General features: G+C 38.9%; 1 protein-coding gene across 5 annotated transcripts in view; it reads right to left on the bottom strand.

The window, feature by feature from the left end:
* Positions 1 to 18,963, bottom strand: part of maea (macrophage erythroblast attacher, E3 ubiquitin ligase) — a 92,399-nt gene that overhangs the window by 50,088 nt on the left and 23,348 nt on the right. The window lies entirely within an intron of this gene.

Raw genomic sequence — 18,963 nt, 5'->3', positions numbered from 1 at the left:
AAGAAGAAGAAGAATTGATAAGTAGGTAAATTAATAAGCAACTATTTAGAATTGATTGAGCGTAAATAATACAATAACAGATCGTTCAAGTACCTTTTTAAGAAAAAAATGCCTAGAAATAGATGTTTCTTGATTTACATTCTACATTTAAGTATTTTCATTTTTCTTTTGACCTATACTGGGCGTATATCTATGTACAAAAACAACAACATATGAAGACATCACTTTTGGCAGATTTCACAATTTTCGAATGTTTTATAGACCAAATGTTTATATGATCTATCTAGAGAATAATCGTCAGGCAAATCCATTCAACCGTCTTGGACACAATTCCAGCAAATTCAGTATGCACATGCCTAAATACTGAAATCACAGAATTATATTGAATTTAGAAAAAGCACCACTGAAGCAATGGTCTTGTTTCACCCTTGTGCTTCTAACGATATACGCTTTTTAAACTGTTGCCACATTTCTGACTCCTACTTTATTCAAATGGGGCTAGTTAAACAAACTTCCAAAAACCCAGGACATGTTTTTTAAATAAGCTCCTCTTCAATGCACGCAAAAGCAATAAATAGTGGTCTTTTCACTCAACTAGCTGGAGTTTGCATCCTTCAACCCTGAATATAAAGTTACTAGTTGATTCCAACAGATGTCACTAGTACAGCTGAAACAGTCATACTGAGGAGAAACACATCCAAAACAGATGTAACGACTGAATCTGTGAAATGGTTCTGCTTCTTGCATCTGTTATCCAGTTTAATTTATTTATGCAATAAATCTATACACATCTTTGGGTGTTCCTAAAGACATACACAGCGCACCTGCGTCCCATTAGTGTAGTGGTTGTCAACACTTCTGGAAACAGTTTCCAGCATTCAATGAGTTATTGACTCCTCAAACATAAAGCTTGGAGTCATTAAATAAGAGATGATGCAATAAGAGCTGCATTCATAATATTGAAAATCAATTAACAAGGCATGGAATACAATTACAATATCATCAATATATAAACACTGCTTTTGTTTGTGTCGTGGAGTATCCAGAAGAGTAACGTCACCAGCACTCTGTCAATGATTTAAAGGCCGCTAGATGAAACAAATTGAAATTGAGAACTCAGGTTTTCTCCCAACCTACGTAGGTACGTTTTTCTATAGAAATGTGATACAGTATAGATATTCCAGAATATATTCAACAGTTAAAAGTACAAATGATGAAAGGGCAAATCTATTCTTCTGCTGTCGTTTTTTGTTGGGGAAACAGAAATGGTTGTAAGCTGCATGCTGCCAGTCATGTGAGACCTCATCTTGAATCGACTGGAGCTGAATTCTGACACGGGACCTCTGCTTTATCTCTTTGTCTTTCTTTTTATCTATCACTCTTTTGCTCCCTGCATACCCCCAAATCTCTCCATCACACTCTCTTTTTTTACTATTTGTCACTTCCTCTTTCCCTCTCTGGTTCATCCATTCAAAGTTACAGCCACTGGAACAGGCTCTCTGGCAGCTGGAAACTTAAGATGGTTTAATCTAAACCTCAGGAAGCAGGATGGGAACCAGATGCAGTAAAAAAGAAAGAAAGAAAACAGGCAACGGGCACGTTTTATCCAGCCAGGATGGGGACCTCCAAAGGGCACTGTGCGAAGAAGAAGAGACATTTTGCATGAGGCTGCTGGGACTGTAAGGTCTGCTTAAACCTCAAACCAGAGGTGTTAATGCTGACCACCGTCAGATTTAGAGACACATCTTACTCTTTGAATATCCACTAAGATTTAAGAGATGATGGCTTTTTAGAAGCAAAGGAACATTTCAGGAAAGGTTAAATCGAATGACTAAAACTCTCCGCTCCTTAAGTAAATATCATTGAGCTGCCCGAGGCAATTAACATTACTCTCCGTTTCAACACACTGCTGTTTTACAGGGGTCAAATTGGAAAGTGACGATTTTTTCCTTGTTAAAGCTCTGGCTGTTGGACAAGACAGTATGAAGGGAGCAGGTTTATATGAAAGGCTCTTGCAAAGGAACAAAGTACAAGAGAGACCTTTTCCAAACAGTTAACTTGTGAGAAATGGATGGGTCATGGAAAGAGCGGATGATGACACAAACTGTGATTGTCGTCACTTTTCCCCTCAAATATTCATTTGAAACCTAAAATACAGTGTCTTTGTTTCGACACACTATTTCACTGCTCTTGCTGAAACATGAATCATGCATGCTTGACCATTTGTGTTGGGAGTTTGGTAATACAATATTGAAAAACTGTTTCTGATTGTTTAAGCTTGTGACTATCAAATATAATTTAACTATCATAAACATCTCAAGCATAATGGCTTGATTTCCATATTTTAAGAAATCTAATCAAAGATGATGGTGGTTGTTGAGGTGTCCATTGGATCTGATGACCATAAGAAAAATACTCGATATTGCCAACTTTCTTCCACAAGGCCGAAGGTTTTGCCTTCCAGGATTAGGTAAAAAACAAAAAATCAAAATTAAAGGTTTTACAGTATAATATATATAAAGGATATTTTTTTTAAATCAAGTGTAATCTCAGATTTACTCGCTATTTATGTTTTTTTAAGCTTCCTCAACCTACTTCGTGCAGCTGCTATCAATTCAGTGTTTTTCATAGAAAGCACAAGCAAAAAAAACAGCTTTAACTGTGAGACCACACACTTGCATCACGTGTTAACATGTTAACTCCTTGTTATGTCCGATTTGCACACTCTCTGGTGAAAATAGTGGCAAAGACATAAGTGTGTGTTCGCGTGGTGTGCGTCCACACACTAACAGATGAACTGGTCGATGATGGACATGGAGGAAATGGGTGGACTTTCACATTTCCTCTTTGCATCCCCCCCTGTCCTCCCACTGCTCTTCTCACCTTTCCTCACACATCTCCTCTCTGAGGTTTTCTCCAGAAACGTTCTCCCAACGGCTTCATATTCTGCTCTGCTCTCCCCTCGACTGAGAATAGTCCAAATAAAGCCGAACAGAGGAATATTATCCACAAAAATGTGGTGAAATACAGTGGCTGCCCTTTGATTTTGAAGACGAGGCACCCTACTGAGGCGAGTTACCCACACAATGCATGCTTTTCGTTAGCGGGTCTCAGTTTCCAGTGGCTCCACATAGGGTTTCATAGCGCCCTTTTACTCTGCCAAGAAAAATGTCAGGTGGTTAATAAACACCAGAAACGTGCTTGTAAATGTTGCAAGCTGAAAGGTGCCAACTCCATGGGCTGCTTTGGCAGGTGACCTTTATTTGGGAAGGTTGCAAGCAAAAATGGTGTGCTTCGAAATCAAATGATGGACGCCACTGGGTCACACATGTGAAAGATGTTGTGTGATATCAAAGCCAAGCTAAATCAACAAAATGGACTGTAAAATATCAGCAATGGATGGGAATTAACTTTCTTTGAGCACTGGCTGATTAGATTAACTGTTACTGAGATGGTGATTAGGGGATACAGCACAAAGGGCCTGCAACAGATTTAAACCCTTGGACTGAAGCTGTTGGTCATCGTGCCAAACATGCAAGGTTTTGTTGATTTTATGCCTTGAATACCTTGTTCAATATTTTTGGGTTTAACAAGCCAAAAAAGACTGGCGCTAACTACCGTACTGGGTCTGTTAACGTAGATTATATTTTCAACTCTGGCCTGATGGGTTTTGTCAGACCATACAAAGCTCGGAGACGCAGTGCAATGGTTTATATGAAAAATAAATAGACCGCTGCTTAGAAACCGTGCTGCTGAGTAAACCGTGCTGCTGAGTAAACCGCAAGGAATCGAATGAGGATAAAGATAATGAGAAAGACAGCAAGAGACAAACAGAGAGGCAAGAGAGGAAGGAACATATTGAAAATGATAAATGATGGAGAACAATTACGATTAAGAGACAACGGCCTCTTTACTAAAAATAAAGTATTGTGATTTGTTAGATTTATTCAAATTGCTTTTTTTTCTTTAGTCCATTTGTCATTCTTGTAATAGTCCTGATCACTTTTTCACACCTTTCCTCAACGTGTCGTTTTGTGGGTTTGTGTGGGTTTTCCAATCTCGTCTTAAAAGTAGTGAACCAGTTTCTGTAGCCAGGTTTCTGGGGTTTAGTTTTGTGTCTGAGGCAGGGGTTGACATTTGACAGATACCATGTGGTTCAAAAACACACAGATGGATAAAAGCTTAGATAGGTGTATTCATGCAGAAATATACACGTGTATAATATTGATAGGTGGTCACCAAAATTAGATCCTCAGGTACTGAAAAGTTATTCATCTTGTGTTGGTTCTGGTATTTTGCCCGTTCAGAATGACTGACACAGTAATACATCTTTCCCTATTTTGAAACCAAATGTATTTTACATTTTTTCTTGAACAATTGTAAGGAACAACATATTTGTGGTATATAATTCATCAGAAGTTTTTCAGGAGTTTATGCTAAAATAAACCAGTGCATATACTAGGAAAAGGTTTGTGAATAAATGGAAACAGGGTCAATCTCAATAAGTTTGAGGTATTTGCCATTTTAATTGACAAAATATGATGTAGTTGCCAATAAAAGGAGATTTATCTTGAGACACTCTAGAGCAGTGTTTCGCAAAGTTTTTCATACCAGGGACCACTTAACCAATAAAAAAATACTCGCGGACCACCTAACTCCACAAATATCCAAAATCACATCGTTTTTCTAGAACAGATTACAAATTGCCTGAAAATGGTACAAACAGTTGGCAAAATATGTGATGAAGGTGTTGAGCTGGGCTATGTCATGCAATCGAAAGTGAAACTTAAGCTCGCTCCATTGCGGAGATATTCCCGCGAGAGTGCGGAAAACTTAAATGTATTTATTTATTTCAAATGTGAAATTTTACCAATATACTCACGGACCACTAGGGGGCGCTCACGGACCACCAGTTGGCCGAGGACCACACTTTGAGAAGCACTGCTCTAGAGTCTTGGATACCACTTCAAGTATCAATACAAAGCTGTATTCATTTGTACTTCAACAATGTGGGAGACATGCCCCCCAGGTTAGGACCTCCACTGACTGCCATGCTAAGAAGGTGCGAGACAAAACTATGGTAGGGAATAGGGAAATCAGCACATTTTGCTCAGTCTTTCCTGATGTTGCAACCATTTGTAGAAATGTAAAAAAGAGACGCTGGATGTTGCATGAATGTCAAAAGAAAGCATAAGACAGAAGTTCCAACCCTGCTTACTCCCTCAGCACACCCATCAGTCACTACATTGGAATATTGGTTTTGGAAAAGTGCCAAAAGTGTCCAGAGTGTTTACTCAGTGTTTACTTTCTGCTAAGAAACAGAAACTTAGAAAGAGAGTGAAATATTAGAGTAAGATTTATGCAACTGGGAAAAATATTCGACATCCAAATGGATTTTTTCTGCCCTGTGGACCTTTTACGTCTGTAACTATAAGCAGTCTTTCAAAGTTTTGTGTTCAAGCACCGCAAGTCCATTCATTAAAGTAAACATCCTGCCAGTGACTTGTTTGTATTACAATTTCATGAGGTTTAAAGACATCTAATATACTTGCCACTTAAGCGATGCCCTCAAACATGAACCTGTTTTCATAGAGGTTCTTTGTCTTTTCTTACTAAAACAACACCACCCGTGTTCAAATTAATTCCAACCGGGATATTTCCAAGAAACATCCAGTATTGTGTTGAACAAATCGAGAGTAGTCTTTTTCTAGGAATAAGTGGAGAATACATTCAGATCACATGGAAATGCTTCATCCGGTCGTTGATTAATAACAGCCTGTTTTCCGAACGCCGATCCAGTAAGCTGTTTGAGAGATGACTCCTTCATTTGACTTAGAATGTCACGACTGACGCATATTTCTCTAACATATTATGATATTAAGGATAAATTAAAAAAACAGACAGAAATGCAGCCAGGATAAATGGCAGATTGGCTGTGGCATGAATTATTCAACCTGCTTATTCTTTTTCAGGGTCTTTAAATGTGTTGATGAGCTGCAAATTGGTTATAAAAGTGAGTGTTAAGTCAACAATAAAAGCTACATTTGCAGCTGCACCATCTGGACACAAGATTAACTGATTTGACAGTAATCAGCACATTTCTGCAGAACATTATATTTTATCTAGTGTTTGATTAGAGTTTCATGGCAGACAAAGGCAGTTCCAACTAATGAACAGTATGTGTGCCGGATCTAAGTAAACTAGCAATGTATTCTAGCTAACAAACCAACAATACATGTTTGTCTGTTACCACAATGCAAACTCAAAGGAAATGCAGCCGTCTGCGCCACTCCTCATTGCATACCTGAAGACTAGGCTTTCATTAATAAACGCAATATCTCACTAATAACACAAACAAATAGAGTACAAAGAGTTACTTAAAACCTACTCACATCTAGTAAGTATTATTTGTGGACATTTTAGGACACTGGTGGACATCGTATACTGTTTTCAGTTGCACTATTCCACTGTCTACTCTTTGTTTGTCATTTGTCCTTTTATGTGTTTTGTATGGACTGAATGAAGTTATTTTGATTGAAATTTGGATTTTAACATGACCCTGAATAAACTATAAACTCTCTACCTGTTGCATCTAAACTGTACTTTTCTTTGTTCAGACATTTGTGCTTCCTTCAGATGGACACACACACCAATTGTCATTTCCAACTTAATTAACCTTAACTTCATAAATCATTGTGAGTTCTTGACTTTAAGAAGTATCCACAATTTAAAGGTTAAAATCACATCAATGATGAAAACTCCTTCACCTCGACCAGCGCCAGGACTTCTTCTTCTCATCACCCTCTCTAGACTGTTTTTGTTCCTGCTGCCTGGCGGCGTTTCTTTTGAAATGTTAAATACACAGACTTCAACTAATGGTCACAGGGATGGACTAGACAACGATGCTATAACAGCAATGTGTTATTTCAATCTTAATTAAAAACGATGTCTATAACCATGGCAAACCACTTGCAATTTGGACATTTAGTTTTACTATAAAGTGGATTTAAGGAATACTTGACCCCCAAAGGGATAATTTTAACTGCAATTACTCCAGACTTACCTTGAGTTTGTGAATAAAACAAAAGTGTCATGCATGCGTCCACAATGCCCAAATCATTTAGGTAAACGGGGCCTGCGTTCAACAACAGCAAAACAATAAAAAAATATTGATTGAGAAACTCACGCAGAAATTGCGCATTGTAATCCTAGTCTCATTTAATCCAATTTTAGGCTCACTACCTCCCAAACAGATATTTATTGAATTACCATATATTCTAATATTTATTTTTGTTGAGATATGAATTGACATATATTGAAATAGTAGAATTTGGCAGTATTGATGAGCCCTAGTATAAATTATCATAGGACTTGATGATTTTTGTAATCTATTGTCGCATTGCTGGTGAAGTTAACGATAATGAATACCAGTAGAAAGCATATGGCAGCGGTTCCCAACCTGTGGGCCGCGGCCCCCTAGTGGTCCGTGAAGGCATTGCAAGTGGGCCGCCAAAAAAGACACAGACATGGACATACCAATAACATATAGGAGATGACAATCACATCTCAGTTAAAAACAAAACAAAAACAGAAGAAATAAAGATACAGCACTTCAACATTTCACAAACAAAAATAGGTTGACAACCAAATACCATCAAAAACACAACATGGCAAGCATGTATTGTTCCTTTAATCCCACTCTTCGTTAGAGATAATTATTTCCCATTTCATGGCGTGTTGAACCACCCTTAGATTTTTTGCGGCAATAATTTTTTTCTAAATAATTTTTATTTTGAAGCTACTCTTCAAACACCTTACATTAAGATTACTCCTTTATTGACTTTTAAAAATATGTATTTTACGGTCTTCATCTAAAAGCCCAAATAACATATTAAAGCAGGGGTGGGGAACCTTTTTCCTCTCAAGGGCCATTTCAATTTTTTCCACATCCTCCGAGGGCCGTACAAATTATTGACCTCTGCTTAAAAATACTAAAATCACAGCCCATTCATTTTGCCTTTCTTTCATGCCGTGCAAAGAAAAAGCAACCTCTTAATCCAGATATCTTACCATGACTCGTGCATGCATGCACGTGCACGGTGTGGCATGACCACCAAAACAGAAAGTATATTGGACACAAGATGTGTGCAAATGTGTTTAGTTTCCTATCCATGTGGACATGATTTAAGTGGGGGGGGGACCTAACCTCCTCCAGGGGGGTCTGGGGGGCATGCTCCCCCTGGAAAAAAATGTTTTAAATGTTGAAGTTGTAAGCACCAATCTGGTGCACTTTGAGAGCAAAATTAGGAGATCTGTGGATACATCTCTCAACATTCATATGAAACAGAACTGTAAGCAGATTTATTTTTCTTTATGGATATTTTACAAATCACTCCCCTTTCAAACTGTATTCTTGTTTATTAATAACAACTTGTATTTACTGTCATATAGTATTTTATACCTGTTTACTTTATTCTCTTGTTTTTTTATAACTATAATGATCATATAAAGTTGTGTCTTTACCTCACTGGTTGTAGAAAAAGCTTCTTATATTCGTTAGCATAGCTAGCTAACCAGATGCTAATAACAACAAAGTAATTGACTGTATGATCAGTATGACAGATGAACAGATCACCACTGGGCTTTCAACTAAAGACACAGCCACGCAAAAACGGCGGCATGTGTACGGCTCCTTATGGGTACCGCAATTTTTGGAAGTGCCGAAGCGACGTTCTGGTGCACTCCGTCAGAACTGCACCCCTGTCAGACGAGACATATACCACGTGATGACACGTTAGGCTCGTGTTGTGTTCAAGGGCCCTGACCTTGGCCAGGAAAAACAGGCACTCGCTTGTTTAATTTTTTTGCGGTCTAGATTTCTTTAATTTTTTTCTTTTTTACGTGTGTTTTATAAATTACTTCGAGGGCCGTACCAAATGGTCTCGCGGGCCGTATACGGCCCGGGGGCCGGAGGTTCCCCACCCCTGTATTAAAGGGTGTACAGTAAATGTAAATTCAGAACTTTATTTAGCCTCCGTATTGTTTATGGTTAAATGTGGGCCGCAAAAACATTTTTGATTCTTAAAGTGGACCTATCATGCTATATTTGACAAATATATTGTAGGGCCATACCTATATAAAACATGTCTGTGAAGTTTTTTTTCAAAATACCAAACAGATCATGCATTTTAGCAATGCCTCATTTCGCTCTATTTGCTCTTTTCCAGACCTGTTTTTGCAAGGGCTGATTATGTGACGTAGCTTTAATGCAAATGAGCTGCAGCTGACCACGCCCCCCTACAGGAGAGGGGAGTGTGCTCTGATCAGCTGCTGGGCTCTCAGAAGAGGGGGAGGAAAAGAGAGGCTCCGTCCTCCGTGTATTATTCTTATATTATTATATAGTCATTATTCATTTGTTTTAAAGCTCAATAAATAACAAAGAAGACCTTTGACCGGCACTTTTCTAATTTTGTTCGGAAGATTTAAACTTTAACGGACATGTTGACCGGTGAAAAAAAATCGAACTGAAACTCTGCCTCGTCCCCGCCTCATCCCGGTGGGTGTTTGTCATCTGCTGGTGGACTACCGGAGAGAATTACAGTGAGGGAGGGATTGCATTGAATTACAGCAGCAGGAGCAAACGCTTGCCTCAGGGAGGGTGAAAAAGAGCCAGAGCGGAGAATAAACAGGAGGGCAACCATGGCAACCATGCGCAGGAAGTCTTCTTCGCTGCTTTTGTGGCAGACTATAGCACCACTTACAGGCCTGGCATATGTACTACAGCGTCTCCAGCGCTTTCGAGCGGCAATGGCCGTGGCCCAACCCCCCATTCCCCTGATTGGTGGAGAGTTGCCCATACAGGTAAATTGTGTGGCACGTCATTCAAGTTTCAAATCTTCTTTTATTATGTGTTTTCTTTCATTGTATTCCTCCAGATGTATATATTTTTTGGGTATGGAGGAAAAGAGAGAAGGTTGTGTTTTCTGACACTTGGTGAGTTCCCTGACACACCGGGGACACATATTCATGTTTAAAAGATGTACAACAGTGCATTTTGCATGATAGGTCCCCTTTAAGTGGGCCCTGAGTTGAAAAAGGTTGGCTAACGTTAAACAACCAACAGCACAATTGTCATTAGCAGGTGATCTGTGGCATTTCCTGAGAGATAGGAGTACATATTTTTGGTCTCCTGACATACAGATAATGAACGCCCCAAAATACAGTTTGCTTATTCTCCTACATTTGAATTGTCTTGAGCGTTTATGAACTTGCGGGCATGTCACTGTCTGACAAAGAGCAACAGAGGAAGGGAGGTACAATTAAATAGGTGGTGAGTCTTTCTCCCAGTCACCCCTCAGCTGTCAGATTCCTGGTTCCCACATCTGTCATCATTATTTAATTATAAGGGAAACCTGAGAAACACACCGGCTGGCAAAACCATTTACACAAAATATTGTGCAGTAACTGCTCACACCTATGAAAACAAAAGAGTGGACCTAATTACGTTGTCAAGACGTCACAGGAAACTGTGACTCGGAAGAAACTGATTATGGTGTTACAGTCACCTCATTAAAAAATAATAACTCTTATCTTACTGTATTCTATCACAGATATAAGAAAAGGAAAATAACAGAGTGTACATATCTGTGGCAGCATCTTTAACTTGTATTTTAGTCACCTAAAGTGTTGAATTGTCTTAAAATGTCCTAATGCACAAGATAGAAGGAAGGCAGAAATTGAGACAAAAGACATAGACGGGATAAAAAAGTCACTCTAAAAAAATGTTTGGGGGAAATATTTGATGTCTTGAATAAAATCACCTCTTGATTGTTGCTTAGAATTACTTCAAATGTCAGAAATGCACATGTTTCGTGTTTCTACAGTATAACTGATAAAAAGCTACAGTACTGAACACAGCCTTTCACTACAGCTATTTTCCCTTCAACTTTTCCCAAATGTCAAAGTGAAACCAGGGTGATACCTTTTTTGGCCCAAAGACGTCTCTATTATACACATAAAAGGTTACAAGATAAATTGTCCAGGACCAACTTTGGGACCTAAAATGGAAAAAGTTAATTTATTTACAATTGTCTGGGGCATTTCTGGAATTAAGAGGGAAAACCTTTTGCTCAAAAGGTAATGTGCTCAACTCTGGGACTGAACCTGTAACATCTAAGGACACTGCATTCATGTCTTATTTCACAGTTAAGTTCCATCTGCATTTAAATATAATGTAGGGGTAGTTATGAAGCAAGGATTTATTCTTCGCCCAGCCCAGGCACCACCCCGCAAATAACCAAAAACAAAGTGTACCACGCCTTTGAAGTTATGGTCAAAAGAAGTCTTCTAGAAACGTATAAGCGATACTACAGACAGGAATTTAAACCACAGTCAACGATTTAGCCAAAGTAATGCCAGGCTGTTCAATGCCAAATGACACACACTGAATTATAGTGAGATTTAACTGTTTCTATCTTTTTCCCTCTGGGTTTCTTCTAAAAGTCACTAACACGAATCCTCTAATATTTTTACACCTGGCAGTTTTGGTGACCGTGATATTGAATTGCACCTGCTTTGAAAACAATCCAGATGCGTATAAATTGGCACAAGGCTCTAATCTTCTTTCAAAATGTCTAAATCCTTGATGGCAGAAGGCAATTTAATGGGTAGCTTTGTCAGGTTCATGGAAACAGTAGATGCTCCTGATTGTTTTTCTCCATTTGGTGTATGGCTGTGTTTGTAAGAATGGCAGGAGTTCTGGGCAGCCGAGCAGCCTTACCTAACAGCTCCTCAGAGAGGGACAGCAAAAACACAAGATGATGTTCCTGACTGAAAGCCAATAGTGTGTGTGTGTAGAGAGAGAGAGAGATCTTCTTTTGGTGTATGAATTGTGTGTATTAAAGCATCTTGTCTTTCAATACTGCCATAGAGGATGTCTGTATTTGTATGATTGTGTATGAATGTGCCTCACTTTCTGTGCAGTGCAAATATCCCTTGACATAATAACATAAACAGAAATCAAATGAATTCATCTTGTGCAGACATCTGGTCAAATATCAAACCACATCTGCACTGAATGTTTTTTGTATGTGTTCTTGCATTTATATTCATCCTGATCTTTATTCATCAGTGCAGTTGTGTCACTGTGAGTGCTTTTAAGGTTTTGAAAACCACCGTTTTGCATGATAATGTGCCTGATGTGCGTGTGTGCGTGCGTGCTTGCGTGCGTGCGTGCGTGCGTGCTTGCGTGCTTGCGTGCTTGCATGTCCCAGTTATTTCAACAGCCTGATCAGGCTTTGATTTTAAGAGCTAACTGGACAGATTTTAATACGCCACAAGGAGATTCAGGACAAAGCATCATTGTTGAGGGTTTTATGCAACTCAGAACTGTGGACATTTTGTCTTTTCAATTCTGGCCTTACACCTTACACTTTAAAGCTGACATCATCCTCCAACATGCTGAGGGAGTGATATGACATTAATGTCTGTGAAAATCATTCCAATCCTATCGTAGAATCAAAAAAAAAATGTTGGCCTCACCTGGAAGAAAAGAAGGGTGTCTCTTTCTCCGGCACAGCAAAAAATATCCATCTGCGGAGGTCATTCAGTGTGATGCCGAGTTTTAAAAATCATATTTATTCAAAAGTAAGGGAGTACAATCTGCCAGCGGGCTGAGGTAATCTTAACTTAAGCAAACTGGCTTGTTTAAGGAATTTTCAAGTGATGTTATCTTGACACGACTGGAGCGATGTTATCACTATTTCACAATGTCATCACTTTCTAAAGAAGATTGCATTGAGAACCAGTGAAATGATCTCACACGTTTTCACCTTTTTCAAGTAGGATAAGAGTTAAGATTGATGTTTTTTGTGGGGTGAAAAGTATACGTCTTCAGAGATTTGAGGTTTTATCCTCCCCTGTCTCTTTATTTCCAAACTATTAGCAACTCATCTGAATCGAATCCTGGAAGCTGGACAAACTTCTGACTTCTCTTGACAAGGTAAATACACCCTCATATTGAACTGCTTTTGATCCGCATGGATCCTCAGTATCAAGGGCCGGATGCACAACACATCAGAAACAAAGTTACGTTTACTGTAAATAAAATTCTCCTTATCTCAATCTTGTATTTAAGGTATCTTATAAAGTTATTAAGCAGAAAAGACCTCAGCAACAAAAGTGAGGAAAAATATATAAGGTATGTATGAGACTGTGTTAAACGCAACATGGCGATAAAATTAAGAAAAAAGACAATGCCAATAAGAGTTTTCTGTAACATTGTAAATCCATTGTTAACGCTTCACGTTGAGCAGTTGATTTTACACTTAGATTTCACCAGCAGTTAATTCATGATGTGTCCAACAGTCTAGAGTTTGATCACTGTACCTTTTCAGCTGTGCTCTTTCGGAAACCTTTGCAATTAAGGATAGCTCAACGATTTCATGCTACGGGATCATTTCCGACAGCAGGAGAGGTTTTCAAGTCCACAGGTGAATTGTGTGGCACGTCATTCAAGTTTCAAATGTTCTTTTATTATGTGTTTTCTTTCATTGTATTCCTCCAGATGTATCTTTTCTTCCTCTGACCAAGTTGGCTTTCCTGTCTTCTTTTCTGCAGTCTTCTTTTCAATATCTTCTAGCCGACGTTTGAGACGATCACAGGTGAGGTTTTAAAAAAGGTGGCACTTTGCAAGCAAACAAAAGGTCTCCATGGACGATGTAGAATTTCCCCAGCCTAAACATTTCTTTCAATAAAGTAAATGTTTTTTCTTATCCAACAAACTTTTTAGCAGGCAAACAAGCCTTAAGTGTAGGAGAACAGTTAAGGTGTTTTGTGCATGTGCAGAATCTCCAATTAAATAAACCAGGTTCACAGAGTAACTATTACTTAACAGTTACTTTTACCTCTATTGCAATTAAAAAGGCTAATTGGGAATATTTAGATGTACAGAATGAAAATCGTGTTTAGATTTTGAGTGTTTAACTCATTAGATTTCTTGTTCAGTGTCACAAACCTCTGCGTCTGATGTTTGTTGGATTTTGATGTTATTAATTAGCCTCAATCCTCAAACCAGCATTTAATCATAGTGTACCGCAGAGACAAACTCTAGTCAAGGTCACCGTGTACAGTACACAACCCCTGATGGTTTTACCACATCATGTTCAGCAGAAGCAGCACCAACTTACGCCTACCGCAATTCTCGATTACATAACAAACTCCTGCTATCGGAATTATAGGCTATGTTAAACTATTACAATTTGGCATGTTTTTAGGTTTCTGAGTTGTTTTGCTTTATTCTGTTCTATGAACTGTACAACTGTTTATTGGACCTCTTAACAGAGTTGTGCCTAAATTGCTATTTCCATTTTGGTGTTGTCAGTAAAGGAACGTTAACACTGTGTATCAAAAATACATACAAGTGTTGAAAACTGAAAAGAGCTTTTAAATAGAAAAATAAAAATTGAGCAAATAGCAGCAAATAGGCCTACAGTAGCTAGCTTTAGAAGTGTAATAACCCTTATTTATGGGTGTTCTGGGTTTGTTTTGACACTGAAGCACAGATGTATTGGTGTGTATCCAGCGGAGAAAGTAATGGGCCGAGCCTGTCACTGTCTGACAGTCTTTTGGGGCGGAGAGTGTCTGTCTGTCACAGGACTGTTGTTTTCAACCAAAAGGAGATGTAAGACTTCGATCAGGACTCAATGTGTTTCTGATTAAGTTTCAAGATTAAAGCTACCCAACAGACTGACTAAACTGTACCCAAAAGGTTACATGTTTAATTACCCAACAAACATTTCCCTACAGATGAGTGCATGAATGCAGTGTTTGTTGCCCAACATAACAGCCACCACTGCATCTGCTGCCAAAGCTGAACAGATGTTAAATTCTGATGAAGCACATTAGATATGGAACAAAAAAAACAAATTACCTCAATGAAGTGCAGCCACCGTTATGTGGCAGGAGATGGGAAATTATTACTTCATAAATTCAGCATTTAGAGGTTAGATTTTCACTCCATTTATACACTTCATTTCTTTATTTGCCAGTTATATCCAAGTAAAATCCATAGACACAACCACCTGGCAGCTTTCCAGTGTAAACACAGTCCTTTCCTTTTTACTATGGACCTCTTCTAGCGGACTAGTTTAAAATAAAATGTCTCAGTTGCTTAGGAAGTGGAAAATTGTGTTCATTTTTTCTTTTAAACTCTGTCAAGGATGTAAATAAAAGATTTTCCAGCCACAAGCGTGATACTCACACTTCCAGACTAGTGGCTTTATAGTACTTAATTAGGGCTGACACCTTCTGCTTGGTTGGTCGATTGGTTGGCTCTTGTCAGACACATTTTTATAGGTCGGATAGTCTTTCATAGCCAGACCTGTCTCTTCAGCAAGAGAGAAAAGGTTCGGTTTCACATACAACCAAATGGACAGCGCCAATGGCAGGTTCAGACCCATAGTGTACCCAGTAAATCACATAATAGATTGGACAACCTATGTGACTGTAATTGGGATACAAGTGCTTTTTAATCATTCAGAAGGTTTTTTGTCCCTCATCGATCAAATGACTTGTTCAACAGTAGTTAGAGCTTTTGAAGATTCAGACTTTCTTTTTTGACTACAGGATTACAATTTGTAGCACTCAGTAAAAATGTTCATTAAACCCATAAGTTACTTACTCATTACCCATTACTCTTTGGTGTAACTTTTTTTGTTTCATAATCCAATTAAAGGTTCGGCCTGATAAACTTCACTCAAGTGTTTTGGCCAAGTATCAGGCAAGGTACTTGAAGACCTGCTTCCAACATTTTTAAAGAAAAACGGTGGTTAAAAAAGTAATATTTTTAAGATAAGACATTTTATTTTTGCTTCAAACAGCCATTGTGTTTTCAGTTAATCAAATAGTCTTTTGTGTGGCAGTATCGGAACTCCAGCTAGCTTCCCACAACATCCCCATCTTCCAGCATCAACTCCAACTGTATAAACTGTGGTCTTACGAGATGAAAAAGCCAGAATTCATTTAATTGGGACTTTACATCCCATGCTTCTTTTAAAACAGAGAATTACAATGTGTCAATACTGCAGCCTTGGGGCTAATGCTTAACCGTTGATCCCACTTCCAACCTTATCTGGATCTTTTCTATCGCTCCATCCAGACATGTCAACACAACGCACATGGGGAGAACTGAAACCAGCATTATCTCAGTTTTCTTCTCCCGTGGAATTACATTTTGGCACTCTCGCAACCTTTGAACGCACCGTGACGTACCAGGATCACCATATTTCAAGTCAAAACTTTGAATAGTGAAACCTGCGTTAAAGCAAAAGACTACTGTGCTGGAAAACTGATCTCTCATTTAATGTTTTCTTCTTACTTTTTCCTTTTTTTGTTTGCAAAGGGGCCCTGTAAATCATGTCCTTTATACCTCCGGCCGGGGGCTCACCGCCTCACCGCAGGGTGGGTGGAGAGCGTGATGGGAAAAACATGATGGGATCTCACTTTAGTGGCTCAGAGAGAAGAAAAAAGGGCCAAAAAGAATAAGAGGCTGTGAATGAGGTAAGAGGAGCTGTCCTGAATGAGAAAGATACGGAGACAGCAGGAGGTCAAATATTAAGAAATATTCAGACAAAGAAAAAATAAATAAAGAGAAGAACATTAAGATATAAAACCGAAGTAAGAGCAATCAAATCGGAACACCCTTTTCATAACATAAGCAACTTACAGTAAGAGGTTCAGACATAATTCCAAAAGTAGACAAAGAGCAATTTAACAACGGTAATCAAACTTTCAAAGGATATCATTATTTTGACGATTTTAAAAAACACATATCTGCTTAGCATATTTTGCCAGTGTGTCTGACTGATATCGGAGCAGGACTTGTTGTGTTTTTTCTCTTCTAACCAGGCAATATATCACCAGTGTTCCTGACAAGCCACAAAATGGGCGTGTGACGCAACTATCTCATGGCAGGTGTATTGCTCACGACCCAATGTAGCAGTGTTGCGGTTCTTTTTTAAACTACAAGGGGCAATACGACAGGCGTGTTTCAGATAGGCACTGCAATAGCCCGCCAACACGATATAATCATGTGTTATAACCATGATGTCGATATTTCAATATATTAGTTGTCGTCAATACCTGTATATGTTGCGACAACCCTTGTTACACATATCTTTTCTGCCATATAGAATTTGACAACTTAAGCAAGATTCAATGTTTACTACAGACGTACTGTTTGGTACTGTTACTCTAACTGTTTCCTGGTTTTGATTATTGCTAATGAGAAGAGGTTGAAAGGAAGATAAAAATGGTGATGAAGATGGAATTATCACCCACCAACAAAAGCAGTGCTACACCATAGATGTATAATAAGAACTGCATACAGCGTGGGAGGCGGGGCCTTGTTCATTCCTATGAGAGTTGCTCATTGGCGCATGAAGAATAAATGGCCCAACTTTTGAGAGAGCGAAACGTCACGAAAGTATTCACATAATCATATAATCCGTTCTTATTGTCCATCCATGGGTAAAGGTAAAACTCATGTAGTACTGAACACGTCACGTGAACGTGACGGGCGGCGCGGCCCCGTGGGTTCATAATGCAGAGGAAAATAACTCTCAGAATAACGTTATTAGCACATTTTACAACTTGAGGACCGAATGTTTTCTCAGAGTCCGGCGCACTTCCTGGGGGCTTGTGCTACACAGGACACTTTGAAGACTGACAGTAAAAGTTGCCTCTTAACCTGCATGATTCCGCCTCATTAAAGACAATGAGGGCTCCTTTACTACCGGGTACTGTGACCTTAATATCTGACCTTCCCAGCCCACTCCATCCCTAGAGTTCTCCTTTCCTACGACACTGGCCTGCTTTTCAACCCACGTTTAAACTACAAACACAGAGGTGATTACGCCTTTGCTGTCACGGCTCCATAACTTTAAAACAATCTCCCACTCTTCCATAGATCAGCCCCTTCCCTAAACTCACATATAATTCAACTATAAGCCCAAATTTGGGGTTTTGTAACATCCCTCTTTGTGTCCACCTTTCAAAGTTTTTTTGTTGGGGGCCCAATCGCTTTTAAAAGCTGCAACAGAAGAAAAAAAAGTGTTAACTAAAACTACACTGATCAATAAAAAGTCAATAATAGAGATAAAATGTCCAACTCTTTTAATGTATATTAAGTGATTTTCAGTTAAGGGGATTCCAACAATGAGTGCTTGATTGCTGAAACTTGCTTAACAAATCTCTATCATCAAGTCCATCACATTAAACATCTTTACAGGGTGCAGTGTCAGACTTAATAAAGCCTTGAATCAGATTTACTTTATTTATTGACAGAAATTAAATATAATGTCGGAAGTGGCTTAATAGGCCCACAATTACAACAGTTCCTGACCCAGTTCAACCTCTCTGAAGATGGGAAAAAAAAGCCTTACATAAGGATAAATGGGTTAACTATTAGCCTTTCTGCTTCAGTATCCCTTTTGCCTTGAGTGAAATCTGGAAAGGGTTATGGTCTCTCAAAGCTAAACGACAGTGATTGCTCTCTCCCCACCATTAGATCTTGTGCCTCTCTCCTTCACATGACCCCTCGCTGCCATTTGGAGATGCCCATGTGCAAATGTGCTTAATGCAGCTTTTAAAACTTCACAATGCTATCCAGGTGCTCAGCAAAGCCCAATGAAAGACATAAGAACGACTGAGAAGGAGCGAAAACAGCAGCCTCAGCAGCTGTGATTTGCTAAAGTTGAATTTATATGTGTTGTATTTTAATACTCTGCGGCCATCTAAGAACCTGAAACAGATGTACATCCAAAATTCTTAGATCTAAACCGCCTTAGTCTTAACATCTAATATTGGTATGTCTGACTATGGTGGGTTTTGATGATGGATGGCACAAACAGTCTGCTTCTGATGAGTCAAACAGTAGGTATCAGATAATGTATCAGTGCAGGGTTG

This window comes from Notothenia rossii (genome assembly GCF_949606895.1).
Source record: "Notothenia rossii genome assembly, chromosome: 3".
In the NCBI taxonomy this organism is placed as follows: domain Eukaryota; kingdom Metazoa; phylum Chordata; class Actinopteri; order Perciformes; family Nototheniidae; genus Notothenia; species Notothenia rossii.
Note: the sequence above shows the minus strand (reverse complement) of the source record. Positions and strands in the feature narration are given on the sequence as shown.